The 25,184-nt window shown below is 40.6% G+C and overlaps 1 protein-coding gene across 3 annotated transcripts in view; it reads left to right on the forward strand.

Moving 5' to 3' along the window:
- Positions 1-25,184, forward strand: part of ARHGAP6 (Rho GTPase activating protein 6) — a 333,285-nt gene that overhangs the window by 218,049 nt on the left and 90,052 nt on the right. The window contains exon 1 of one of the 3 annotated variants that reach the window (XM_074907278.1): positions 5,256-5,370. The exons of the other annotated variants lie outside the window; for them this stretch is intronic. The gene's annotated coding sequence lies outside the window, so the exon portion shown is untranslated. Of the gene's footprint in view, positions 1-5,255; positions 5,371-25,184 lie in introns of those variants that run through there. 3 annotated transcript variants of the gene reach the window in all.

Genomic DNA, 25,184 nt, shown 5'->3' on the forward strand with positions numbered 1-25,184 from the left:
AAGCATCTGGACAACCCACTTGTAATGACCTGATCCATAGTAGTAATTCAATTGGTAACTATAATAGCACTTGAATCATGGAAGAGCAGTAAATGCCAGCAGCAGCTAAGAGTCCAGAAGGAAACGGAATGACCGGAAAAATATTACTTCTTCAAACATTTGCAGATATATTTTATATAGCATGCTACGTATACATAATTTAGCAAAACCTAATTTTTGTAAAGATGTTCATTGTGAGTTAATTCAGTGTCAGTTCAGGGTGACTTGATTACAGACAAGCAACTGAAATAGCAGTTTTGCTTAAGTTTTTAAAATAACATTATTTCTGGAAATAAGCTTGTGGCTCATTTCTCACAAGCAGCTATTTTTCTGACGCTCTGGTGCTTATCCGTGTGCATGTGCTGTCAAGATAGGGCAATCAATATACATGCATCTGACTGGTAAGTTTCTATTGAATTTTATTTACAATATATTTCTTCTGAGGTTCACTTAAAGAAAGGCAGGACTTATGTATCATATCTAGTTTCACAGTGAATTTAAGACTGCTGGAATGATGCTTAGTTAAGAGCATTTGATGAAGTCATTTCCTCTCTGAACGCTGGAAGAAAACTCAGTGGACAAAACTCAGAATACGTTACAGTTTCTTAGTGCATATGTGAATAGGAGTCCACATCTTGACATCACAAGTGACATCACAGCTTGATATTAATTATATGTTAGTATAGTGATGATGCTGTTTCACCTTTCTTTTTCCTTTCATGTTTAACAAATGCTAATCATACTTGAATATCTCAAGATTGCTTGTAAGTTGTTAATTTCTAATTGCCCACATTGCTCACCTGGATGTTTTCTCCACTGGTCAGATACTGCATTCGGGTAGCCAAGTAGCAGTGTTAATTACTGAGTAACATTCTTGATAGTCAAGTTCTGTAAAAGACAGTGAGATATTTTCCCTTTTTTATAAGCTGTATTTTCCTTTTAGTGGAATGTGTTGTCAGTCAAACCGAGTTCAGAAATGTCTCTAAGACCATTCCTCCTCCTTCTCTTCCAAGCTTGCTGTCCTCTCTGCCCTTTCTCCTTGTAACTGTCAAGCTATTTACCACCAGATTCAGGCTCTCTAACTTAGTTGTGCCTGATCTTTTGTCTTTTCCAGGGCTTATTATGGAGTTTTCCATTGCGTCCATTTCCATCACAGTAACAAAGTGTAGGCATTTTTCTGTGGGTAAATACCTAGTGATTCAGTGGAGGACACCGACATCTTGGTCATGGGACAGGAACATGCCTAGCTGTAGGATGGGATGGATGCTGAGGCAGCCCTTACTTTGTGACCCAGTGGTCACAGGTGCTCCAGTGCACTTACCTGAGCTGATGTGTGCTACGGAATTGATGGGGAGGAAGCTGGTACTCTGTCATGTAAGAGGTGTCCTTCCAGCCGTGTGGCTGGGAAGGGACTGTGAAGCCTCTAGAAGACAGAGTGGCAGGAAAAAAAGAGGGCAAGTAATCCATACAAGTGTTTGGGCAGACTGGATCTGGGCTATTGCAGCTTGAGCTTCCCTGCTCTTATGTACAGTTACAGACAAGAGCAAATCCATACATATATGTCATGATATAATGGAAGCTATAGTCAGCCTTCTGTCTTCTCACAGTATCAGATTAAATTTGACTGAAGAAATTCCCTGATTGATTCCCAGTTGATTAAGACTGATATTTTGGGAACTGATATTATAGTTACATCCTAACTATAGCTCAGAGCTGTGTTCCTTCCTCTAAATTGACTTATTTCACCATTATTGTTCTTCAGTTCTTCAGTAAATATTCAAGATCTTCCAGTCTCGTAGTGCTTTCCTCCATCATAATGTTGACTTTATTATTAAAATGTGATTGTACTGCACTTTGTTGAAATACAGGGTTTTACTTTACTTTTTCTGGAAGTTCCTGATAAATTCTTCAATATTCTAATGGTAGTTGACATCTGCAAGAGGATGTCTGTCAGACTTCATATGCATGCTACTCTGCTTGCAACTACAAAAATGCTGTCTTTGGTTTGAAATGGTATTCTGTACTATAAAAATTTTCAAGTGGGGGTGTGTGTGTTGTTTTTTTCTTTTTTTATAAGCTGCCTCTGAAGGAGATGGAGTAGAACCTATTTGTACAATTGCAATGCATCACCTTTACAGAGCAATAGATCCTCATGTGAATGGAAAGAATGAAAATCCAAAGAATAAAAGAATAAAAAAAATCATTCTCAAGACATTGACTTGCTTTGCTTTTTTGGTACCATCTCAGGTGGTCATATGGAAAAATCCTTCCTGGTTTAAGCTTTCTAACATTTCCTTGCCCTATCCTGAAGCTGCTTACGTCTCTTTAATGCTATAAAACTTTTTGTTTAGAAATTAAAAAAAAAAAACCCACCAAAAAACAAAAGAATAACCTAAGGACCCATGCTATAGTGTATGACTCATCATGCTTTTTTTGGGAGGAGGAACTTGCTGTATCCTGGTGCATATTCAGAAGTAGCTAAGCTACTAGGCTCAAACATTTGAGGGTTTTTTTTTACTCCTTCTGTCAGACCATATGCATTCAGGCTTCCTGTCTCAGGAAATGGACATGAACTTCTTTCTCTCTCCCTGGGTTTTTTCATCCAAAGGGAGCTGAGCTTCTAGTAATCAGCTCCAGGAGTGGGATATGTGGGATAAGAGGCCCTTTTCGGTTTGTAGCTAAAGCAGAACTGAGAAGAAAATGTTATCAAATATTTGCTTGTTATAAAGTACAGGTTCACGTCATTATTTACAGGCAGACTAAGATAATGTCTCACAAATTAAAAATCTAGAGTTATAAAAATTGTTAAAGAGAAGTATTTTAAAATCTACCTCTGTAGCCAAGTTAGATAGTTCTTTTTCCACATTTTATAATTTCTGATTTTAAAGTGTCACTTTCTTTATATGTGGGTAAAACTTGGCTTGAACATGTGTCCCTTTACAGTAACTTTTAGTAAAATGCTGTAATTTTGATGAAGCAAAGCTACTTGTTGTACGTTACTATTATTCTAGAAGAAAAGAATTCAGATGAAATACGTGTGGTACTGAAAGTGAGATAAGTTTACAACAGAAGATACTATTGGAACAGCAAAAATGGGTGGTACCACTCGTAGTGCAACGTGAAACCTAAAGCTGTAGATAATATAGAAAGTATTTAAGGGAATATTAATTAGCCTCTTGCTCAATGGTTCGTTCTGTCAGCTGGCTATCATATTTAAAGTGCTATATTTGAAGATGTTTTTGTAATCTGGAAATTTTGTATAGGGATAATTAAGAAAAAAGTGAAAATGGCTGTAATACTAGCTATGTGTCACTGGTTTGGTTTTGTTTTTTTTCTTAGAATGTGTGGGAGTCCCAAATGCATTCTGTGCTGTCTAGGTGTGAGCTAGAGGTATAAACCACTGCAAGAATTGTCACTCAGGGCAGCTTAAGTAACACGCAAATGCTCACATCGTAATCAATATCCCACTCTTGAGGTGAAGGCATAATAACCAGCAGGAGGTGCTGAACACTGATAAGCAAAGACCTTTCCCGTTTTGTATGGCTGTGGCAAGGAGAACACATCTTCCTGTAATTCTTGGTTTTAGGCAAATTATGGTGAACTGCCTCTGTCTATGTAGCATGCATAATTTGTGATTTGTGGTTGTGTCTCTTGTGAGCGTACAGTGCACGTAAGCTTCTCCCAGGGCTGAAACTTGAAAATATGTGCAAGTAATCAGTGAGCAACACTCTGAAAGTCATTTTTCACAAACATATTCAAGGTGAGTCACAGACAAACGAAGATGGAAGGTGAATACAAAGGCAGAAGGGATCCAGGCGGTTATCAGCACATATATCATTCTAGCACAGAAGGTGCATGTTTGCACATTCTGTTGGAGGAGTTTAGTACCTGCCTCCAGCTGTATGACCCATGCTTTATGGCTGCTGTATACAACACATCATAATGTGTAGCGTGAATGCTTTCCTTTGTATTTTAATGTAGGTCAATGAGGTGACTTGAATCAACTGAAGAAAGAAGCATAGATGTTAAATAACGGGTAGCTCAACTGTGATTTGCCAGCTCTAAAGTGGTAATGAATTTTTAGGGTCAATAACTTCTCAATCCAGTCCACCCACATCTGTGAAAGCGTATCTGTGTATGGCTTTGTAACAACATGGAAATTTTTCATGTTTAGGATGAAGATAACCTGGCAAGACTCCTGACTGATCTTAGCTGGTGAATTAACGGGATGGAATTGCTTGCTTTGCTTTATAGCTAGGCACACTACAGTTAATGAGGCCCTTTTTTGGATGTAATTCTCACAGTTCTGTTTTGAGAGCCTTAGTACAAATTCCAGCAGCCCGTGTTTATAGCTTTGCAGTTCTTTGTTTCAGCCCTAGGTCTGACGTTCAAAATGTGACAAGGTGGCCTCGAGCTGCTGCCTGCCATGTGTTTCTTCATTCTGTGCAGAAGATCTACAGATGCTAAGTGGTGGTAAAAAGCAAATGGTATCTTGCACTTAATTCAGGAGCGTTCATTAGAATAGCAGCCTGAGGCTTTGTCATACAAGAGCATGGGTCTGGATAAATTATGGTGTACAGTAGAAATAAGGGATGTGATGAAAGAGAGTGGCAGTAGAAGTGTGAAAGGAAGACTGAGCACAGGAAAACAAAGCTGCTTAGAGTGTCAGCTCAGACACAAGATGCAAAAGAGAGAGACCACAAGAACCGGTGTATGAGAACAGCCCCACAATCTCTTAAGTGCTTTCATACCTGCTTTCAGCTGCTGTTCTTAGTGGGCAGAGCTGGGAGTGAGTAGCAACATCCCTCAGCGCTCCTCACTTAATTGCAGGGAGTCATTGCTGTGAACTTGGGGAACAGATTGGTTCAATGTTTGCAGTTCGAACTGGTGGTTTTGTGTCACTGCTCCCAGGAGTCAAGTGACCTTGTTTATGCTATGTAGCTGGGCCAGTATGCAGCTGTTTCCACTGTAAACGCTCACAGAAAGCTGGTTTCAGAGTATGCTTGTGCATATTACTTTGCAATTAATTTTGTATGGACACACATGCTAACCCTTTCTCCCATAGTTGCCTAAGTGCTTTCTACTGCTGTAGGCACAATAAGTACATTTACATTTTCGGTTCATTTTTGCACTGTCAGAGAAAAAACTGATTGGCAGAAAGGAACAGAAGTGATGCTTATGGCACTGAAGAAATGAACTGCAAGGGGAACTGACTGGGTAGGTCGGATCTTTTTAGAAGAAGCAAAAATAATTTTATGTGGAACCATTAATCCTCCAGTTTGCAAGACACTTCACAGGAAAATTATGGTAAAACTACTATGATAGGAAAAGGTAAGTATATCCAAGTCTGAAATTGTTTTAGAAGAGTAGAATTTGTATATATTCCTGAATACAATCTGTGCAATACTATGATGCTCTCTTTTCTAGATGGCAACTAAAAATAATAATTCCATTAAGTATGAGAACAGATTTGTTTGCGTTAATAGTTTCTAAAACCAAAAATATTTTGGCGTGAAAATATTATAAGCATCAAATTCTGGTTAGAAATTAAATGGAGCTGCTGGAGGTTGAGGGATTGTAATAAGGTGGATAGGACCTCTCTTCTACTGTACAAACATCCTGCCCTGAGTAGTGTCCTTGAGCATGTAAGAGCTTCCCAGGGATCTTTGCTTATCATTAATATTGGCATGCTGCACAAAGGAGAGGAATAGATTTTCACTTTCTCATGAGATTTTCTTCAGTAGTACATGATTTGTACTGTTTCTGACAGAGCTTTCTCAAGGGGTGTCTTTATGCTAATGGTTTCTTTCTTTTTTTTGGTAGCCTATTCAAATCTGTCCAGTGTAGGAGAATTTCAGCCAATTCAAAGGAGGCTTGTTCTCCTTGGTGACGGAGCAGGAATGACTGAGAAGCGAAGGTTGTGGAGAGGGGTTGTCTCTTTAAGTGTTGGATAGGAGACCTGTCTTTGACTTGATGGTGCAACGTGTGTGATGTCCCTATTGCGTGTGTCTTTTCCGTGAAGGAAGGAATGAGAGAGGGAGTGACATCTGACAGATCTGTAGGCATTTTGCTTAATGCTGCAAGATGTAGTGATGAAATATGCTGCATGGAGTTAATGTTCTCGATAATGCAGAGAAAGAAGGGAAAAAAGGAAGAGGGGAAAAAAGAAAAAAGAGGTAAAGGCAGGGAAGAAAAAGAAAATTAAGGATTTCAAGTAACTGTCTCTACAGAAGTGTACCTCAGAGCAAAAGTCCTGCAAAGAATTTGTCAGCCCCTTGGAGAGACTCTTTCTTTTTTTAAACAACACGAAAATGCCAGAAACCTGTCCTTCAGATGGGGGAGGACTGCATTGTATGTGAGTGTTTTGGAGAAGTTCTGTATCTTGGAGGAAGAGGAACCAGAGTGTGGTTTGACAGTTGCTACAGCAACTAACGTTTTTTTAATGGAAGGCAAGGATAAGTGATGGTATAAAGTCTTGTGTAACTGACGTACCTTCCCCCGCTTCCTGCCAATTTTCCAGTATATTAAAACAATAAGTAATTTATGAGTTCGGCTGAGAAATGGCTCTTCGTTTGCCCAGCTCAGCCGCATTTGCGAGACTGCATGATCTTTATGGAGACAGCAGAGAAGAAATTATTTACATATAGGAAAGCAAGGATTCAAGCACCTCTGAAAAGTATACTTTTCAAGGGACAAATGCATTCCTTGTTCTGCCTGAAGAAATTTTGTTAGATGTGGATGTCACAGGGCTGAGCCTTCTTCATCTCATAGCTTCCTTTCTTTTCTTCTGCCTTCCTCCCCACCATGATTAATTTTTTGCAAAGTTTTTTAAACTCTCTTTGGTTACCATGGAGGTTAGTGTTGGGGTTTTTTTTGTTTTTTTTTTTTTTTATTGTAGGAATGATGATGTATGATAGAGCAAATGAAAGATGATGCAGACTTGCAGGACGTGAATTTTGCTGGCCCTCCCCATGCCAGTGTTGCAGAACCAGGTCTGGCATAGATGCGCTCCAGTAACTGCTGTCCAGGGAGAGAATTAACCCTCAGAATTTTTTAGGACCCGGCTGGCTGCTAACATACTAGAGGAATGATACAAAAATATATCTTAACCTGAGCTTTCACTCACTAGTTTAAGGTTACATATTTAATTCTAATGGTGGTTTCAGTTTTACTAGTGAAATTTGGGGACACTTTACAGCTGAATTTCAGGGGAAGACAGTTTGGCTAATACTCTGTTTTTTTTGAAATCTCGCTGGAAGTCTTAGGCTTAGGTCAGTTATATAAGCACTTTGCCTGCCCCATGGGTTCTCTATGTAAGATAAGAATTAATTAATTCTGAGTCAAGGTTACTGATTTTAATTAAAGACTAGCTATTAAGCCATTAAGCATCTTTTTAAAATGAAACATAACTATGAACAGTTATGGAATCTTAAATGTAAGGTTTTGCAATTTTTACACCAGTTTTAAAGCCCTGTTTTCATGAACCAGACATGTTTACCTAGCTCTTTAGAAGTAAGATTTATGTTACAGATGTCCTTGCTAATATTTTGAGTATTAACAAGTCATAACCAGAGCTCCCAGGTTTGTAGGTTTGAATCCTGTGTAAAGAAGTTATCTTTGATACAATTCATGACAATTATACACTGTGTACTTATTAAAAATTATGACTGAACTAAGAGCCAGTTTTCAAGTGAATGACACTGAGGTATTTAACTGGAATAAGTTCACTGTTCTTGAGTTGCTGAGAAGCAGTGCATGAAGCATGCACATTTTTTTGCACGGATGAGAAAGTAATAAAACATTTGCTACCAATTTTATGCATTTTTAAACACAGTAGAGGACTAGTTGCTACCTTCTTGCTATTCAGTAAGGCATTTTGTGTATTCGTGTGAGATGAGAGAGATAACAAGTATTTGAAGGAAAAGGAAGACTGACAGAAGGTTCTCTGTTTAGATATCCCTGTGTTAGTGACCAGCGCTTATTCCAAGAGAAATTTGCAACATTTGAAATCTGTGACATGAATGTCTTCTTCCCCATAGCGTCCTGTCTGTTCTTCTTTTCCTCCTACAACCCTCTCCTCCTGTATCCTTCCCCAGTCATTCAGGAAGCTCTTTGGGTTTTTTGTTGTTGTTGTTGTGTGGTTTTTTTTTTTTCCCTCATTCACTTGCCCCAGTGACACAACCCCATCTCCAGATCTTTTATGCTCACTCCTTCAGGCTCCCTCGGAGTCACCCTGCTCCAAGATTCTCCTTTACATCTCTCTGTCTTCCCCATAGTGATACAAGCCTGCTTTCATCTCTCTCATCTTAAGCATGTTGCACCCTTGATTCTCTGTGCTATTCCAACTGCTTCCCATGTTCCTCCTTGTTTTCATGTCGTATTCATTGATTCAGCTACTCAAAGTTATTTTTCTTCAGTTCCATCTTGACTTCTTCCAGGCTGGCTCTCATCCCTTCCACTGCATCTGACTGCCTTTGTCCAGCTTCCCATGACTAGCAAATAGTGCTGCATTAGTAGAGGGACACCACCAGAACATCTTGTACTTTGCATTGTTTCTGCTCTTTAAATCACACAAAATTGAAATCTTTCAGCGCCACTGAATTAATGTGTAGGGGAAAGGAAGATGCTTGTTTTCCTAGGAAACACATAAGGGCACCTGTGACATGAAGAAGGATATGTAACAGAAAATGCTAACATTTTTATGCTTCCATTGTTTTGAAATAGGCAAAAAGTTGTTGAGATAATGTGATGGTCAGGGAGTGATTACAAACACAGTATGTGAATCTCCCATACCTTTGAAGGTAATGGTGTCTCCCCTCAGCTGTATTTAACCATGTTTCAGATCAGCCTCCCACTTAATACTGTGGATTATGTTTTGGCATGAGAGAACATGCAGGTATTTACTTGATTTTTTCCAAAACCAGGCATGTTGTTGCTTTTTGATACAATTCTTGGGCTTCTGATTCTTGGACACTTGGCTGATATGTGGTAATGGTGACAACAGCTCTAGGCATGCAGCACACATTTGTAAATGGTCTGAACAACTAAACTTTGAGATTTACTGAGTGATTGGAGTATTTTAGTGTCTTATTTAGCCAATCACTTCAGAATTTTCTTTAGGTGAACTGAAGTTTCTCACCTGAAGAAATGTTGGGGTAATCTGAAAGCAAAAGGAAGTTACTTGCAGTTCATCAGACTAACCTGTCATCACTGGCATCAGTAAAAAATGTAGGAATACTGAGACAGAAATATATGAGGATATTCAGAGAGCTCTTACCCACTTTAATTGCATGAATATTGCATATGGATTTTTGCCCTATGAAACATAAAGGACAAGCAGTATTCTCACTCTACATTTTTCTTCACCAGATCAAAAATGAGAAGTTATTCACAGTTGTCTTGAAAGTGAATTCTTGCTAAATGGCTAGAAACGTCTACTATGAAGTATTTTAAAAGTAGCACTAAACCAAAGATTTTTCTGCCTTCATACTGTTGGAACTGGAGACCAAAGGAGTTGAACTGAAACCCAGTTTATGCAATTGATGATAGTATTTCAGTGTCAAAAAGCAGCACTCCTGTCTTCATCGTCAGCATTTTTAAAGACAGAAAACTATCATTTAGGAAACTGGACAAAATGGATCTGTGTTTTCCAGCAAATGGTTCTCCATGGTTCTTCAATGAAAACAGGTGCTTAGCTGTTAGTGATAGGAGGCTCCATATGCAGAAATGTCCGTTAAATTTAGTGAGCAAAATTCTGTGTCTTTGAAAGGGAAGCTGACCTGGCTTGGATTCACCTTGTTATGATAAGATGGCTTTTTTCTCCAGTGTTTTGAAGTGTATGTTAGTAATATTTTTCTTTCCATAAGGTAGGCGCATGAGGTCACGTGAGGCACCACTAGATTTTTATAAGGTAGAAGGAAAATCTGATTTAGTTTGTACTGATTTTACTCAGTTAACAAGTTCATGTGATTCCTCTGGAGAGATTTATAAAACTGTAGGCGTGACTGGGTTTCCATGCTGTAGTTTAGTGTTACTGTATCCTTAAATGCACAGATTTAAACTGAAGGGTAAAATGGTTGTTACAATTAAAAGAAACAAAAAAACCACCAAAAAACCAACAAATCAGTGAGAGTATGTGCAGGCTGTAAGACCCAGCTCCATAGCAGTGAACATAACAGCATCAACTGGGAGAGACATCACCTGGCTGGCTCTGTGTAGGCTACCCTGTCCAAGGCTGAGCCTAACATCAAAGACAGATGTTAAACTCTCAACAGACAGGAGAGGGAGGGAGCTGAGCGAGCAGTCAGGGAGGCGATGCTCAAGGCGTCAGTGCAAACGCTGACAATCTGAGAAGGCTCAGAGAGGCATGGAGGGGGTGCTCTGCAGACTGTGGATGGCTTCTCCCAGACAAATGCTGGTTAGTATGACCCATTCCTAACAGGCTCCCTTACCTAAGGAATGAGATTTCGTGGGCTCCTTATCTTGTGGCTAGTGGAGAGGTTGCGCCGTGAACTGGGGATGAGTCTCTTTAACCAAATATAATAAGCCATAGGACAAGAGGTAACGGCCTCAAGTTGCACCAGGGAAGGTTTAGACTGGATATTGGGAATCATTTCTTTACGGAACAGGTTGTTAGGCATTGGAATGGGCTGCCCAGGGAGGTGGTGGAGTCCCCATCCCTGGAGGTGTTTAAGAGTAGAGACGACATAGCGCTGAGGGATATGGTGTAGTTGAGAACTGTTAATGTGAGGTTAATGGTTGGACTGGATGATCTTCAAGGTCTTTTCCAACCTAGATGATTCTGTGATTCTGTGAGGCTGCTTCAATGAGGATGTGCTTTCCCTGAGGACTCCCTTGAGCATCTGTTGATCACATCACATGAAGATGGCAGCGTTGGGGTCATGCTGCGGCCACTCTCCTGCATGGGGGCTCCTGTGGAGATGTCTGGGGATTACCTGGTACGTGGGAATGCAGTGTGGGATGCCAGAGCACGGCACTGTATCGCTGGAGCTGCTGGAAGAAGCTCTTATGTAGCATGTGAAAGCTGACAAGTCAGTGAATAAGCTGTAGCCTTACATAAGAGTGTAGTTAAAGAGTTAGCTGCAGATAAGGGGTGACTGAGATATGTTGACTTTTGTTATAGAATAATTGATGCTCTGCTAAAAGGAGTTGGTCTTGAATTTGTTGAATCAGCTGTGGTCATAGCCTGAGAGTGAAACTTTTGACAGATCCCGCCCTATTTGGACCAGTTGCAGTACGTCTTGTTATCCAGGACGTGGTCCAGTATATGGAGAGTTATTATGGAGTGTTACCTCTGTTGCCTAATGTCTGCATATGATAACTTTTGGTAATGTGAGACTGCCAAAAAAAAAAAAAATGGAAAGAAGTTCTGGTAGCTTTTGAAGAAAGACACTCAGCTCTTTAAAGGAAGAAGTTCTCTTTGATATATGATATCCCTGTTGAATGCAAGTCCAACTCGCATCTCAAAGGGCTGCAGTGTTTCTTAACCCAAAGACATTTGGAGAGTTTTCAGTGAGGCCTGGCCTTTGTTTCTAAGCATTTATATGATTGATGTGGCCAGGAATATTGATAGTTACGTGCAGTTTTACAAGGAGGTGTATTTAGCATTCATGTAACAACAGCACTTGTGTAGGGGCTGTTACTTCTTTATAGCAGTGATTATTTACGTTCACGGGTCTGACAAGTCTTTGATCCTGTTTTGCCTTTCTGCTGTTCCCGTGCAGCGTGGCTCAGCAGTGGGTTCCTCGCTGTCACCTTGCCTGTGCTGCGGGGTCGAAATGTCCGGACTGTGTACATGCGAAGTCTCAAAGTGAAAGAATTTCCATAGCTTCCACTGCTGTGTGTGCCACCTAGGTGGTTACATATCTTCTCATCTCTGTTAGAAGCTGGAGTTTACACTCACTCACTGGGAAGTCTATTGGCAAAACCAGGTAGACCAAAATAAGGAGAGGAGCATCAATTGTACTTTTAAAGCTCACTGATGAACAGACCCAGCTTCTGCCACCTAAATTTGAAAATGCAAACCTCCTAACACAAGTTATGGAAAAATAACAACCATTTTTTTACTTATTCCTAAATGTGTTTGCCACTGAGTATCTGAGTAGGCAAAGCCGAATTCTGATGCATTGTCAGAATACTTACTTTTTTCAGAAATAATGACACTGTTGCAAACTGACGTGATTGATTTGGGTGGTAATTTCTTAAGAAGTGTAAATCAAGCTGGGCTGTACCAGAGTGTAGTGGCTCTCAGCTTTTGAGGGCTTCCATACTGCCAGGGTGTTGCTTTTTCTGCAGAAGCAAGGGAGGCTGTGGAAAAGCGTTTGTTACTTGCTATGAGGTTCTTCTTCTTAGAGGTGTGGGTCAAAACTAATTCAAGGCTGCCCTCTTTCTAAAGCAGGAAAGTTATGCTGTTGAGAGTACAGGTTCCCTTAGCAAGCAGTTGTCCTCGTGGGCTGGAGGAAGAAAAGCTGGGAGATACGATGATCAAAGACTTGCCCTCTCTTCTCAGCATGTGCAACACAGAGCACCTCCACCTGGAAACAAAAGCAATTTGGGGGACATGGTTGTACCAAGATGCCCAGGTCTGTGTTATCAGTTTTTTTCCAAAGAGTAACAGTGTATCCTTCATGGTGATGGCCATCCCACCTAACTTCTTTAGCTTATCTTTAGACCAAATTAAACTGTACCATTTGCTGATGACTAAACTCTGCTAATGGGTATGTTATATAGGAGATCAATGTTGAACAGAAACTGAAGGATTCTTCTGGTAGTTAAGGCTGCAGGAGCTTTCACTGACTAAAATTTTACAGCACGATAATAATCCCATGCAGTTATCTTGCCATTGCAAAACACCTGTTTGGCAGTGGAGTGGCCTGCCTGTTCAGATTGGACCTCAGAAATGGGTAGGCAAGTTGTAGTTTAAAACAGAAAATGGCTGTGGCAGGCTGGAGAAAGCTAAACTGAAAATCTGTCGGTTAATGGGATTATGGAGAAAATCTTCATTTGCTATGCATGATGTCAATCTAGAGGCTTGTTAACACGGTCCCTCATGGTTTAAGATTTTGGTCACTTGCAGATAGATCATCCACCTCAGGCTGTAGATGTGCTCACAGGGATGTAATAAAAGGAGCTGTTTACCTATAGAGATACAATGTACTACGCTGTACTCAATGTGCTACAATGCCTATATCTGTTATATTTCACGATCTGTCACCCAGATTATCAGGTTCACATAATAATAACAAATCTGTCACATTGGCTGAGGTGGTGGCATGGGTAATGGCTTTCCTCAGCTCTGACAGCCTGAACACATGGGATAGTGGATGACTTGGGAGGGGAGCTCTTGGGTGTGCACCTGTCGGTCTCCACACTTTCTGTGGATGCCTGGAAGACAGTTTACGGCAAAATAAATTTTAAGCACCACAATCACAGAGTTGCCTCACACCTGCTTTGTGTCCCAAGGTTTACTTTTCCAATTTAGTATGCTATTCCTTGAAATGTCAGCCACTTCCAGCATTATTCCGCCTAAGTTGTGAAGTTTTCTCTCTCTCTTCGCTTGGGTCAGGAGGCAAGGAGGTTTTGGGACCATTCCAGGCTTTTCTGAAGCGGCTTTTTCCACTGTCAGGAGGGGTCTGGCGCTGAGTCAGCCGCTGTTTCCTGGTTCTCACCCTTCCCTTGCAGGCAGACGGATGACCTGCCTTAAGGGAGCAACCTTTCTTGGAAGGTGAAATCGGGCACAGAACTAAAACGGTGGCCATAAACATTAGCCGCCTGCATACCTATGAATACATTAATCTCGTGTTAGCACTGTCTGGTGCAGTGTTCATCGATCAGTTAATTAATATTTGTGCAGTGCTTTGAAGATGACAGTGATATGTACATTTCTGTTATCATTATAGATTAGCATATTACATCAAGCCAGAAAACATTACTGAGGTAATTTATCCATATTCTGGTGAGAAAGGTGTATGTTTATTAGGGAACTCAGTGAGGCATCAGAAGAGGAAAAATTTGATAACCGAGTGGGAGTATTATTAGATACATCTTGCCCTGTACTGAGGAGGAATTAACATATTAATTTACCTGTCTTGTTCTGGTTTTGAGTTGTAATGTCAACTAACTTTTCCTCCTTCCCCATTGCTTTTCTGGAAGACTCATTTTATTTTGTGAGTGCTTGAGCACTATCAGTTTTATCTTGCCTGAGTATCAGTGGAAGAGGGTAAAGAAAGACACCCTTTAAGTAGCTGGGTCCATCCTGGGCTGCTTGGGAAAGGAACAAGTACCTCACCTGTCTTTGCAAAAAATGATCAAGGAGAGCTTGATCCACACCCCTCAGCATTCACCAGGCCTGGGGGAATTCCACCTAAAGGTGTGAGTTTCCTGTTCATTCCTCATCCTTGATCTTTGGTTTTGATCTCTTCTGCCTGCTCCATTTACTCTTTACCGTTAAAATTGTTTTTCCCTGGTGCCATGCTCAACTTGGTCTGGGTTCATGCTTTGCATAAGTAGATGTGAGAGAAAATGTGATCCAATAGTAATAGCAGGCATGCTTTTTGATCATGGTATGTGCATATCCATTAACTTAAGGAGAAGATCACTTGGGCCTAAAATAACATTCATTGCACAGACATAAAAATATAAGACTAAGTCATGTTAAATAAGAGCCTGTGTCTAGAAATCTCCATGGACCTGACCTTACCAATGGTTCTCTTCATAGAGATGTTGCATTTCCATGGACCATCACTGTCTTCTGGGCTGCCCACGTAGTTGGGGAAGGTTTGGGAGGGGAGCCTGTACAATGGGAGGAACCAGGAGTGTGGCTGACCTTGCAGCCAAGGTCTGTTAATTGCCTCTTTCAAAGCAGTATGTTCCAGTTGGGCTCTTGGTATTTGCTGTAACTGTGGGTTCCTGTCTTTCTCAGCTGCAGGGGAGTGATTCATACCTTAGAGGCCTTCAAAATCATTTCTCTCTCTTTATTAACCAAGGACTTGATCAGTTTATGGGGATCTAACTGGACTTTAAGCCCTAGGTTTTTAAATTCCATGGAAATTTTCCATTCTTTAACATATGGTAACATGCAGATTCACTTAAGTTAATGGCACGATACTTCTCTTGGGAGATCATTTTCTGATTGTTCCTATTGCAAGTAATATTATCTATGAACAGCTAGTATCTGATGGGATCCCTTTGCTCCTGCTCAGTGAAAAGATGAAGCCTCCCAGGGTGGCTGCATTCCACAAACAGCTCTGAGTTGCTGGGAATCCCTGTGGGGCCCAAAAAAATTCTTAACTCGGTTGTTTTTCAGAGAATGTTTTTCAGTCATGTTACATGTCTTTGATGGTAGAATAAAAGTGATGGAAAAAAAATACCTGAGACTCCTCATGCTGTTCTTTTTCGTCATGTTATGATACTTGAAATGTACCAATTTGGTTGATTTTAACTGTCAGGAAGAAAAATTTCCCATGGATGCTTTAGACTTCAGAATACTTGTACTTTACTGGAATTTTTAGGCAACAATAATAAATAGTCTTTGCATGTGAACTTGTATCAAGAGAAACAGAGATATTAATCCCTTAGGGGAAATCATAACTGTTTTGCTTTCTAGATGAATTTCAATTAATTTCATATGGTCTTACATTGATTTTCATCTTCTTTTTGTAAGCTTTGCTTCTCTGTTTTGTTCTTTGCTTTACACCAGTGTCCCTTTGCTTTCTCCAAAGTTTCATATACTATTTTGTCTTGTCTCTAGTGGGATACTCAGTATTTGTCACTATCTCAGCCTGCCTTGATTCTGTATCTTAGGAAACTCCTCCATCTTCTCTCAGGTTGCAGGTTGCTAGTGATGCCCCCTTCAATCTGCTGGAAACTTCCCCTAATTCTTTCCTTGTCATTCTTGCCCCTCTGTGTTTTCTTCCCCAGTCTGTCCCTTTCAGTCTCTTACAGGATTTTTTTTTTCCAGCTAATGGTCTCCTGCAAAAGCCATTAGGCTGTGGCTAAAGAAAATTAGGTCTTTTGAGACACTGCTTATCTCTGCTTTGGTTTCCAGCAGTTCCCTATGCCAAATATGTTGTGTATTTATAGAGATTACCTTTTTCTCCAGCAGTAAATTGGTACCTGTAGGAAGAGGGAGGAGCTTAGCAAGGTGCAGGTGATTTTAACTTCCTCGGGTTGTCTGCTCCATGCAAATATGTTATACCTGTATGCTCTCTTCCTCTATGAAAAGCTGAATAGCAAAGGTAGAGATGAGGAAATAGGACTTAAAGCCAGGTGTATAATTTTGTATCAGAAAGGAATGTGAAGCTAGTGGGTATGTTGCTTCATGGTAAATTGAACTCACCTTTTGGGTTTTTTTTAGGTTTATGTTAGGAAGTGAGGAGATAATTCTCTTTCAGGTGGGAGCTAGCAAAATGGGAAATGCTACTTTCAAAATTTTAAAATGGTACTTCTGGACTTCTGGAGGACTTCTGGAACATAGTGGACTGCACTTTTATAGAAGTGGACTATATGAAGGAAAAAGACTGTTTGCTCTCATCATTTTCTTCAGTTGTCACTTCATGTCTTTTGTCAGAGTAATCATAAAAATGGACCTTTCTGAAATCATGAATGGCAGCTATAAATCATTGTGAAGTGGTAAAATACAGGCATCTAGCTGATAGCTGATTCACTCTTACAAAATCTCCATCTTAGGGGACATTCAGAAGCATGGATTCAGAGATAGGCATTTCTTGCATTTGCAAATGGTTAATGTGCCACCATACTTCCCAGTTGGCTGTGGCTCTGAATTGCCGTTTGTGGCCTTGGTAGTGTTCTCTTAGTGAGCCAAAAGGTAAGAGGATGTAGAGATCCCTCAAAATGTTGATGATTGACAAGATGTTGACAACAAAATTTTGGTTGCCCTTCAGGTCCACTGGCCTGACTTGAGGGCTGTTGCCTCAATCCTTTTTCTAGACTCATTCAAATGAAGTTTTGTATCTTCCTTTTTCTGATGCCAGTTCCTGATTCTCATTTCTCTAAAAGTCTTGCTTTGGTTCTCAGAAGCAAATGAGGGCAATTAGTCTGATCTTAATTTGCAAATTACCTTTGAAAACAAATTAAGCTAAACATTGTCCACTTGAATTCAGTGTTCTTGCTTCCACTTGTGCTTAAAGGTTAGTAATTTTTTATCAGTATTCAGAGTTTTGTTTGTCCAGTACTGCTTATTGGTCCATACGCTTTTTCTCACCATACTCTTCCCTTCCTTTTTTAATTGTCTTCCTTCATCTTTGCCTTTTATTTTTCACTGCTTTGCTCAGTTTCCTGCACTTCATGGAAGTGAACTTAATCTCCATGAAGTTGGCTTTCCCCAGCGGCTTCCCCTTGGGGCAGAATCGTGTGCCCCGACCCGGCAGAGGGAAGGCTGCACTCGCTGCACCAGGGAGGCTCTGCTTCTCCATGAGAGAGCATCGTGCTGGCAGTGCTGATGCTTGTGCTGGCAGTGTGATGCTTGTGCAGGATTTGAGCTGGCAACTCAGTTTGTTCCAGGCCACCTAGGTGGATGGAGTTAATCTGAGGTAGCTTGACTAACTCCCAGTGGCTTTGAGCAATGCACAGAGTAAGCCTGAGTAATCTCTTGTGGAAAGGAGATTTTGCTTCCCCCATTACTGCTGCATTTTAACTTGTGTGAACTGTGTCTCCTGTGTTTTGCTTATAGACATTCATTGCTGTAAGCTGTTCTTTGAGATGCAGAGGCAGATACAGGACCAATTTAAGGGAGGCGAGTAGAGTTTTAAACTCTTCTGTTTGTGTCATGTTACATGGTGGGGCAATCCTGCATGATGGAGTTACAGATTAATTGAAGTGCATGATCTCCAGTGCTGCAATAGCTCCTTTCCAGTTCTCTGCATTCTTCTCTGTGGGACTTCGAGACAAGGTGTGTGTAGTTTACTAGGGCAGGAGTAAACACTAAGAAGTTACTTAATAAAGGGGCTCAGTAAAACCTCCAGTGTAGTGGATAAAATCCTTTCTTTTTAAATAACTACACTTGCCATACAGTTATTTTTAAATGTTCAATACCATTTACTCTTTTCTAATGCAAGCATCCATTCAGAAGGACAGTGTCGATATGCAGAAGAAAAATCTCAGTGTATGGGCAGCATAATGTAATAGTTGGGTTTTGCTTTGATTAGAAAAAGCAAATGATTGGTTGGTTTGGAGTCAACTAAAGCTTTTTTTTTTTCCCCTTCTCTTTCTAGGTGGTTATTGTCATTCTTAAATTTCTTTGTTTTTTAAAACAGAAAAAAAGGTAAATTTTTTTTTAATGTAATGTAAAATTTTGTAATATTTTGGATGAAAAGATAAGTGAGTTTGATAGTAGAATTATGACTTTGTTGGCTTCAGGAGATGCTGCCTTGACCATTAAGCTAATAAGAGCTTTAGTAGGTCTAGCATCATGCATAAAGGAGATGAGAACAGTCAAAATTATTCCTTGGAGAGAGGTTTTGTCAGAGTTGCTGAAGAGAAGAGGGATAGAGCCTAGTGCCTAGACCTAAAGCCAGGTGTATGGATGGCTCGTGTTGATGCTGCTGACAGCAACACCTCTGTAGCAAGTTTGTCACGGATACAGCTAGTTCAGGTGAACCCTCCTCACTTCTAGGTGGTTTTGTTCCTGTTGAATGAAGCAAAACGAAAGCGTAGAGATCTTTAAGGGACTGGGAGCACGGTGTCTGCAAGTCTTGGTCTCAGGGGACGTCTGCGTAGCGTGGCGGAGGCAGAGGTGCTGGCGAGCGCAACCCTGACCCGCAGTGGAGCTGGGAGCCGTATGCCTGAGGTGTACCCAGCCCAGGCTCAGCCTGTGCTCACTGCTGGGACCCGTTTCAGGTATTTCATAGCGGCCAGTGCTCACCGCTGGTGGCTGAATCACTGCTTCGTCCTCTCCAGCTCTGCTGCCTTTCTCTGAGAGCACTCCAGCAGCGCTTTTGCTGTCAAAGCGGGCTGACAGGCAGCGTGGTGCTGGCTTCCCTGAGTCAGTCTGGTGAGGGGATTTTTTTTTTATTTTTTATTTTTTACTGTAAAAATTGAAACCTCTTTCTTTGTTTTGCTGACTCTTTGGGAAAGTGAATTCTGACAAGTAAATCCTCCCCCAGCATGCCAGCTCAGTGACAGTCCTTGCTGCAGTCCTTGGTAGCAAATACCTCTCTCCTACCTTTACCTTACATATGTCTGTTATGGATGCTGGTATAGCCTGTGATCTGGCAGTATATAGTGGTTAATAGCAGTAACTTTTATGGTATAAGCCAGTCAAATTTAAAGATATTAAAGCTAATAACTCCCTGTGTGGGTGTGCCTTTTTACAGGAATATAAATGGTTTAAATGCTTTTGTAACATGGAGTGAAGCCTGTGATTTTAATATTTTTTATTAAGTTCTCAGTTCTCTCAGAAAAAAACACCCTGTATTCATTCTTATCTCATTAGTAAGGGAAGGAGTAAGATATGGCCTTGTGTTCACAGATGATTTGTAAAAACAAAACCAGAAAGAGTCCATGGAGATTTAATTCTCTATGTTTTTACTAGAAGCACAGGGTACTTTGTGACAGTGTCATATTCTTACTGTCTGAAGTCAAATTCAATTATGGCACAAGTTCATGGTGTGCATTAGGTATGTATCTATTTTAAGTACTTTTTTGCAGATTAAAGTTAGAAGATAGTCTTTATAATTTGTTATATCATAGCTTTTCAAACCACAGCAGGACCGTTTTTCAGGATAGCTTGTTTATTCTGCTCAATCACTGTACTATTTTTGGTACAACAAGTAATGTCTCAGGCTCACCTTTTAAATCCTAAGCTCAATGAAAACCATTGTTGGTTTGGTTTATTTGGTTTTTTTAAAAGTATTTTTTATTCTATGCTAGTTGCACATTTTTGTTTTTCCAGTTAGTGCTCACTGAGAAGGAGGGTTAAAGGAGACATGCGCCGCTGACTACAGTAGATGGATTGATTTTTGAAAGCAAGTGAAAATGCCTAAAATACTTTAGTTTTTTTTCTGATTTCCTGGTCTCTCTAATCCTGAAAGAGAAGGAAAGAATGAAATTAAAACCAGCCTTACAAAGAGCTCTCATGCAGTGGTAATGGGGTTTGTGTTTTGTCTCTTTTCCAGTGGTGATAAGAAATGAGTTCTAAGATACAGAAAGAATGAGATTTGTGGTTTTTTTCCCCAAGTACAAGCATTAGTGACCTTTAAATATAAAATGAGGAGAAAAACAGTGAGCTAAAAATTGTGGAAGCTTGTTGCACTGTTAGAGTAAGCTGTTATAATCTTCCTGCCTTCTGAATCACGTAGTGAGCATGTACTTATTGCATCCTTGGTTTCTTTTAAACATGAAAGGGCATGCCATTCTATCTGTTGCAAAGGCCATGGTGTTATTATGTTTATGTTTTCCTGTAGGATATAAGGTCTTGCAAAGTGTGCTCTTCCCTTTGTACAGCATTGCAGAGTTTGTTAATACATGTTTCTTCCTCTGAAATTCTGTGTAACTTTGTGAAGCTTTGAAAAGACAGACTCAAGGCTGTATTTATATGGTAGGTCTGCAGTAAGAGGTCTGATCTGACAGTCATCTGCCTGGTTTAATTACAAAATTGTTTAAAATTTGATCTTTTGCTCCAATCTGACAGAAGCTAAACCGTTACAAACCAATCCCAACCTGACAAGAGTGTGACTGCACAGAAAGATACATTGATTTAACTAACATACTCTCTGGCTGTAATGGCTGAGGGGAGAGGGGGGGAAAAAAAAGCTTTCATATTATCTCCTCTTGCTTTTTCTTATTGGTGGGCTGCTGTGACTCCAGAGGCATGTCCAGGAGCACATTGGGCAGCAGGTTCATGGGGTACGTGGATAGGTGGGGATACTTCAGTTGCTGGGACTGCATTGGTTGCCTGGGATTTACAGGATACTGAGGCTGCTTGGGCAGGTTTGGTTGTTCATCGCAGGTGAATGTGCTGTTTGAACTGGCGTTGGCAGGGTTGGTTGGTGAAACTGGATACAGCCTGGGGAATTCGTCAGCTGGTGCTTGTTTTGCCAATTATCAGGCCTAGCATAAAGGACACAGCCAGCATAAAGATGAACCAATAACCAAACTGTATTTGATACGAAAGGGTCAGTACATGGGTGAGCACTGGGGGTACAAACAAGTCAGTCAGGTTATACATAATTGACATCAATCCCACTGACCCCAACAATGACACCGCACAACCAACAATGGGTGGAATAAATGGTGAAATGCAGTCTCCCATAGAAGGGATGGGAGACAACCGAGTCAACAAGCCAAATACGTAAGACCAAGAAAGCCACATACTGAATCTCTACACAGCCCACATTTACAAAAGCCAGAGCTGACTGGAGCCCAGTTGCAGGGAGGCAGGAGGTCCTTCCCCAACAGGAAACTCTGCAAAGTGCATCCACCTCACAGACAGACACTGCCCCTGCCTGCACGTGGTCCCAGCTTTTATCCCCAAGTGGGACACCCGACCTTTGGTTACTTAACGCAGACACCTGGGGCTCATTTGCCCAATGGCTCTGTCTGCCAGGCCGGCACCACCCTGGAGGGAAGCCTAAAGGCAAACTCACCCCCCCTTTGTGAAGGGCTGTGGGAATCACCCATATGTCAACCTTAATTTGGGGCTTGGGGTTGAAACCCCAGCATTTCAGTGCTGGAGTGCCATAAAGAGTGGGTGTTGGAGTGGTGGTAGGATCTGCATTTAAGAGTACTGCTGGCAATATTGGTTGGTGATGTAGCCAGCTCCTATTGAATCATAGCCATAGGATGGATGCACAGATGGAGAAAGACACCCACTTTATTGTGTTCTCACTGTCATTTAACATGTATACTGTGGTGGCACATAGAGGCTCTCAGGGATGGCCTCTGTTAACGCTGTCCAGACCATATAATAAAAGCTCTTGGACCAAAGTTTGTCCTTCCTGTGATCTGATGATCTGCACCTTTTCAAACCGCAAAAGAACACTACTGTATTCTCCAAAACTGGGAGCATATTCTTTTATTATATACTCCCTTCTCCAAGTGGGAAGGATAATATAATAGAAGCATAACAGAAGAAGCATGTAAAATACTTACGTGGGATGTTTAAGGGAAAAGTGCCTCTACTCGACAGTACAGTGCCATATCTGTCCATGTAGAGTATTGCCTCATATATTGTCTTCCCTTGTGTTTGAATTTCAGCTATGGAGCATACAAAGAAGAGTTTGTATTGCTTCCTCTTAACTTACGTCCCCATGAGGGTACTTTGGTTTTCATTTTCCAGGAGCCTTGATGCAGCACTTTTAAGTGCTTGGCATTTACGTGTACTTGTAACAAACATACGTGCTAGTGCAGGAGTAATATACCTCTACATACATATTCATAGGCAGTCAGTATCTGTGCCAGACTGTCAGTGATGGAGATTTTGAGGATTGTGTATACAGAGAAAAGCAGGAAAAAATTGAAACGTGATACCTGAGGTCTCATCCATCTGTGATACCATTTCTAGACACCAGGTCTAGAGTTGCCTACATGGAGATACTGGCCCAAAGTCACAAATTTTGAGAAGTCCTGAATTTGCTAAGTGAAACTAAGGCAGAGGAGGCATTCTGGTAAACATTTTTTTTTTTATCTTTTTCCCCAACTTAGAACCTCCTGCTATAACACATTTTGAAAGTTTGGTTGTGGACCTCGTGAGCTGAAACTAAAACCATTACTATTTTATGAGAATGAAAACCTCTGTGTTTCCAGTTCTGTTCCAGCTTTGCTGCTGCAGTCCACAAGGTTAAAACTTAAAGCCATCTGGTCTTAGAGGAATGGGAAATATTTTTGTACTAGCTAAAACACTAAAGCAGGAAAAAAAGCAGACACCATAGTTTCCAAAATCTGTGATTCCCTTTTCCTAATGTAATGATCAGGTTTTCTCTTACGCAGCTAACCTTTTCCAAATATTCAACAATTCTGAACTTTCTGATTAGGTTCAGGCAAAAAGTACTCCCTAAAACTACATGAGGGGTTTTTTGTTTTCTGTTTTTCCTCTTAGTTTAAAGGATATCATGGGCTTTTATGACTGGAGTTGCCTGAGTGAAAATGCATGAATACCTCCCATTTTTAGAAAAATTCCTTTGTTGTACAATATAACAAAACCAGAATTTAATTTACTTCATGAACATCCATGTTCAAAACAACTTTCTGGACTGATAAACCAGGACTGACACTTGAAAGTATTCCTTATAGCTGATGTGGTTTCATCTTCTGAAATTCCTTTGGAATGAATCCACTCTGAAGACCCCGTGGTTCACGTTCACTTTGCAGTGCTCTGGTTTTACATCATTAAGAGCTGGTTGGCACTGATGTAATTCAGTAATGAATCACTTTCCTCCTGCTACTTGGTATTTTAAAGTGAACAAGTATGTCAGAAGGATGAAAATTTTTTACCTCCTAGCTGAAGTGGATAAAACCAGGATGTGTTGGATGGGCGGTAGCTAGAAAAGGAAACTCTAAGATGTATTTTGTTTACATTGGTGTTACAAAGTAAAATTACTCTGAAGTAAGATAGGCTTGACCTGGGTCTTGCTGACAGTGTTTGAATTCATGTAACGAATACAGCAGTGACAGATCTGTCTTGCTGAGCTACTAATAAGCCAATATGGGTAGGATTTTTCAAGCATGAGCTTTCTCATCTACCAGTTAAACATATAAGGCAATTGTCTTGTACCTTACTGCAGTCAATGGAAAAATCGAGCACCTCTTTAGGTCAAAGGATGCCAGGATGGATGAGATGAGTTGCTTAATAGCTCAAGTTCAGCCGTACAAAACCCAGCCTACATCTATGATTCAAGAGAATAGTTGCATATGATAGATAGCAAAACTTCTTAAATTAAGCATGTACTTAAATGTTTTGCTGACTGGCAGATTTGTCTTCTGTCTGAAGTCATTAGGAGCTTATTTTTACATGAAGCATTAGCAGTCAAAATAATGTTGCTATCTCTACTTCATTCCTATGGAAAGATTAATAAGATTATAGGAGTTTGGAAAAGAAATCCTGCCCTTTGGCCCAGAGTAGCTGCCAACTCCGGCACATCACGCTATGGCACACCAAATAGTAATGCAGGTCTCAGGAGGGTGAGATTTCATCTACAGTACTAATCTTTTTTCCTTTGCTATTCATGAAAGTAAGATAATCTTCTGAAAGCAGTAATGGCACAAAGATGCCAAATGCTGTGTGTTAACTCCAAGATCAAGATGTGCATCACTTTGCCAATACTCTGCTACACGTGCTGGATGTGTCTGTGTGGCATTGTGCTGTAGCTCCTCTCTGGCCCCCCAACCACTGGCTCAGTCAGCCACCTGCGCTCAATGCTGTGGTGAACTCTGTAGAGTTTGGGTGAGTCCTTGTTCTGAAGGGGTTCCTCCCTGCTGGAGGACACCTCTGTGTGCCAAGGCTCCTTTCCCAGCTGGTGACACTGTCTTATGGATCAGACAAGGCGTTCCCAAGAGGTCTGCTAAAATTAACCCTGGTCAGAGTGTTTAGTGTACAGACCAGCTAAGTCTTCATTCTCTCTTTTGGGCTTTTCACTTTATAGTTCTGTATATGTATGGTTGATGTTGCATCACAAAGTAAGAAGAGTCACTGTCAAGCTTAACAAAACTGAGGACTGAATTGCTGTTGTAGTCACAACTTGACTGTAATACTCACTGGTGTAGCAAACGTTGCACCTAGGAGGCAAGTGGTCAATATCCAGACCTCTGTCTTTCTCAAATTCTAGTATCTGTAGTAAGAGGAAAAAAATATTGCTTTGGGTATCATTATATCAGAAAAAAACAATGCTCATATATTAGCATCTGAATTAAAATAAACAGTCTGTAGGTATCAAAGACAAATCTTATGGAGTCTGTTTGGAAAGCTGGATCATCCATTGTTAAGCATTTGGTTGGAACAACAAATCAGTGATAAAATTCCTTTGGATTTTGGAATTTATCTTGAGACAGAATGCAAATGTTTGAACGTTTTTTTGTTTTGGTCTCCATTGTTTCTGCAATCTTTGAGGGCAGTTCCCTTTAATTTTGAAGCCCAGCCCATGAGTACCAAGAGCAAAAGGACTAAATGTCAT

Source organism: Athene noctua, chromosome 1, assembly GCF_965140245.1.
Source record: "Athene noctua chromosome 1, bAthNoc1.hap1.1, whole genome shotgun sequence".
NCBI classification, from domain to species: domain Eukaryota; kingdom Metazoa; phylum Chordata; class Aves; order Strigiformes; family Strigidae; genus Athene; species Athene noctua.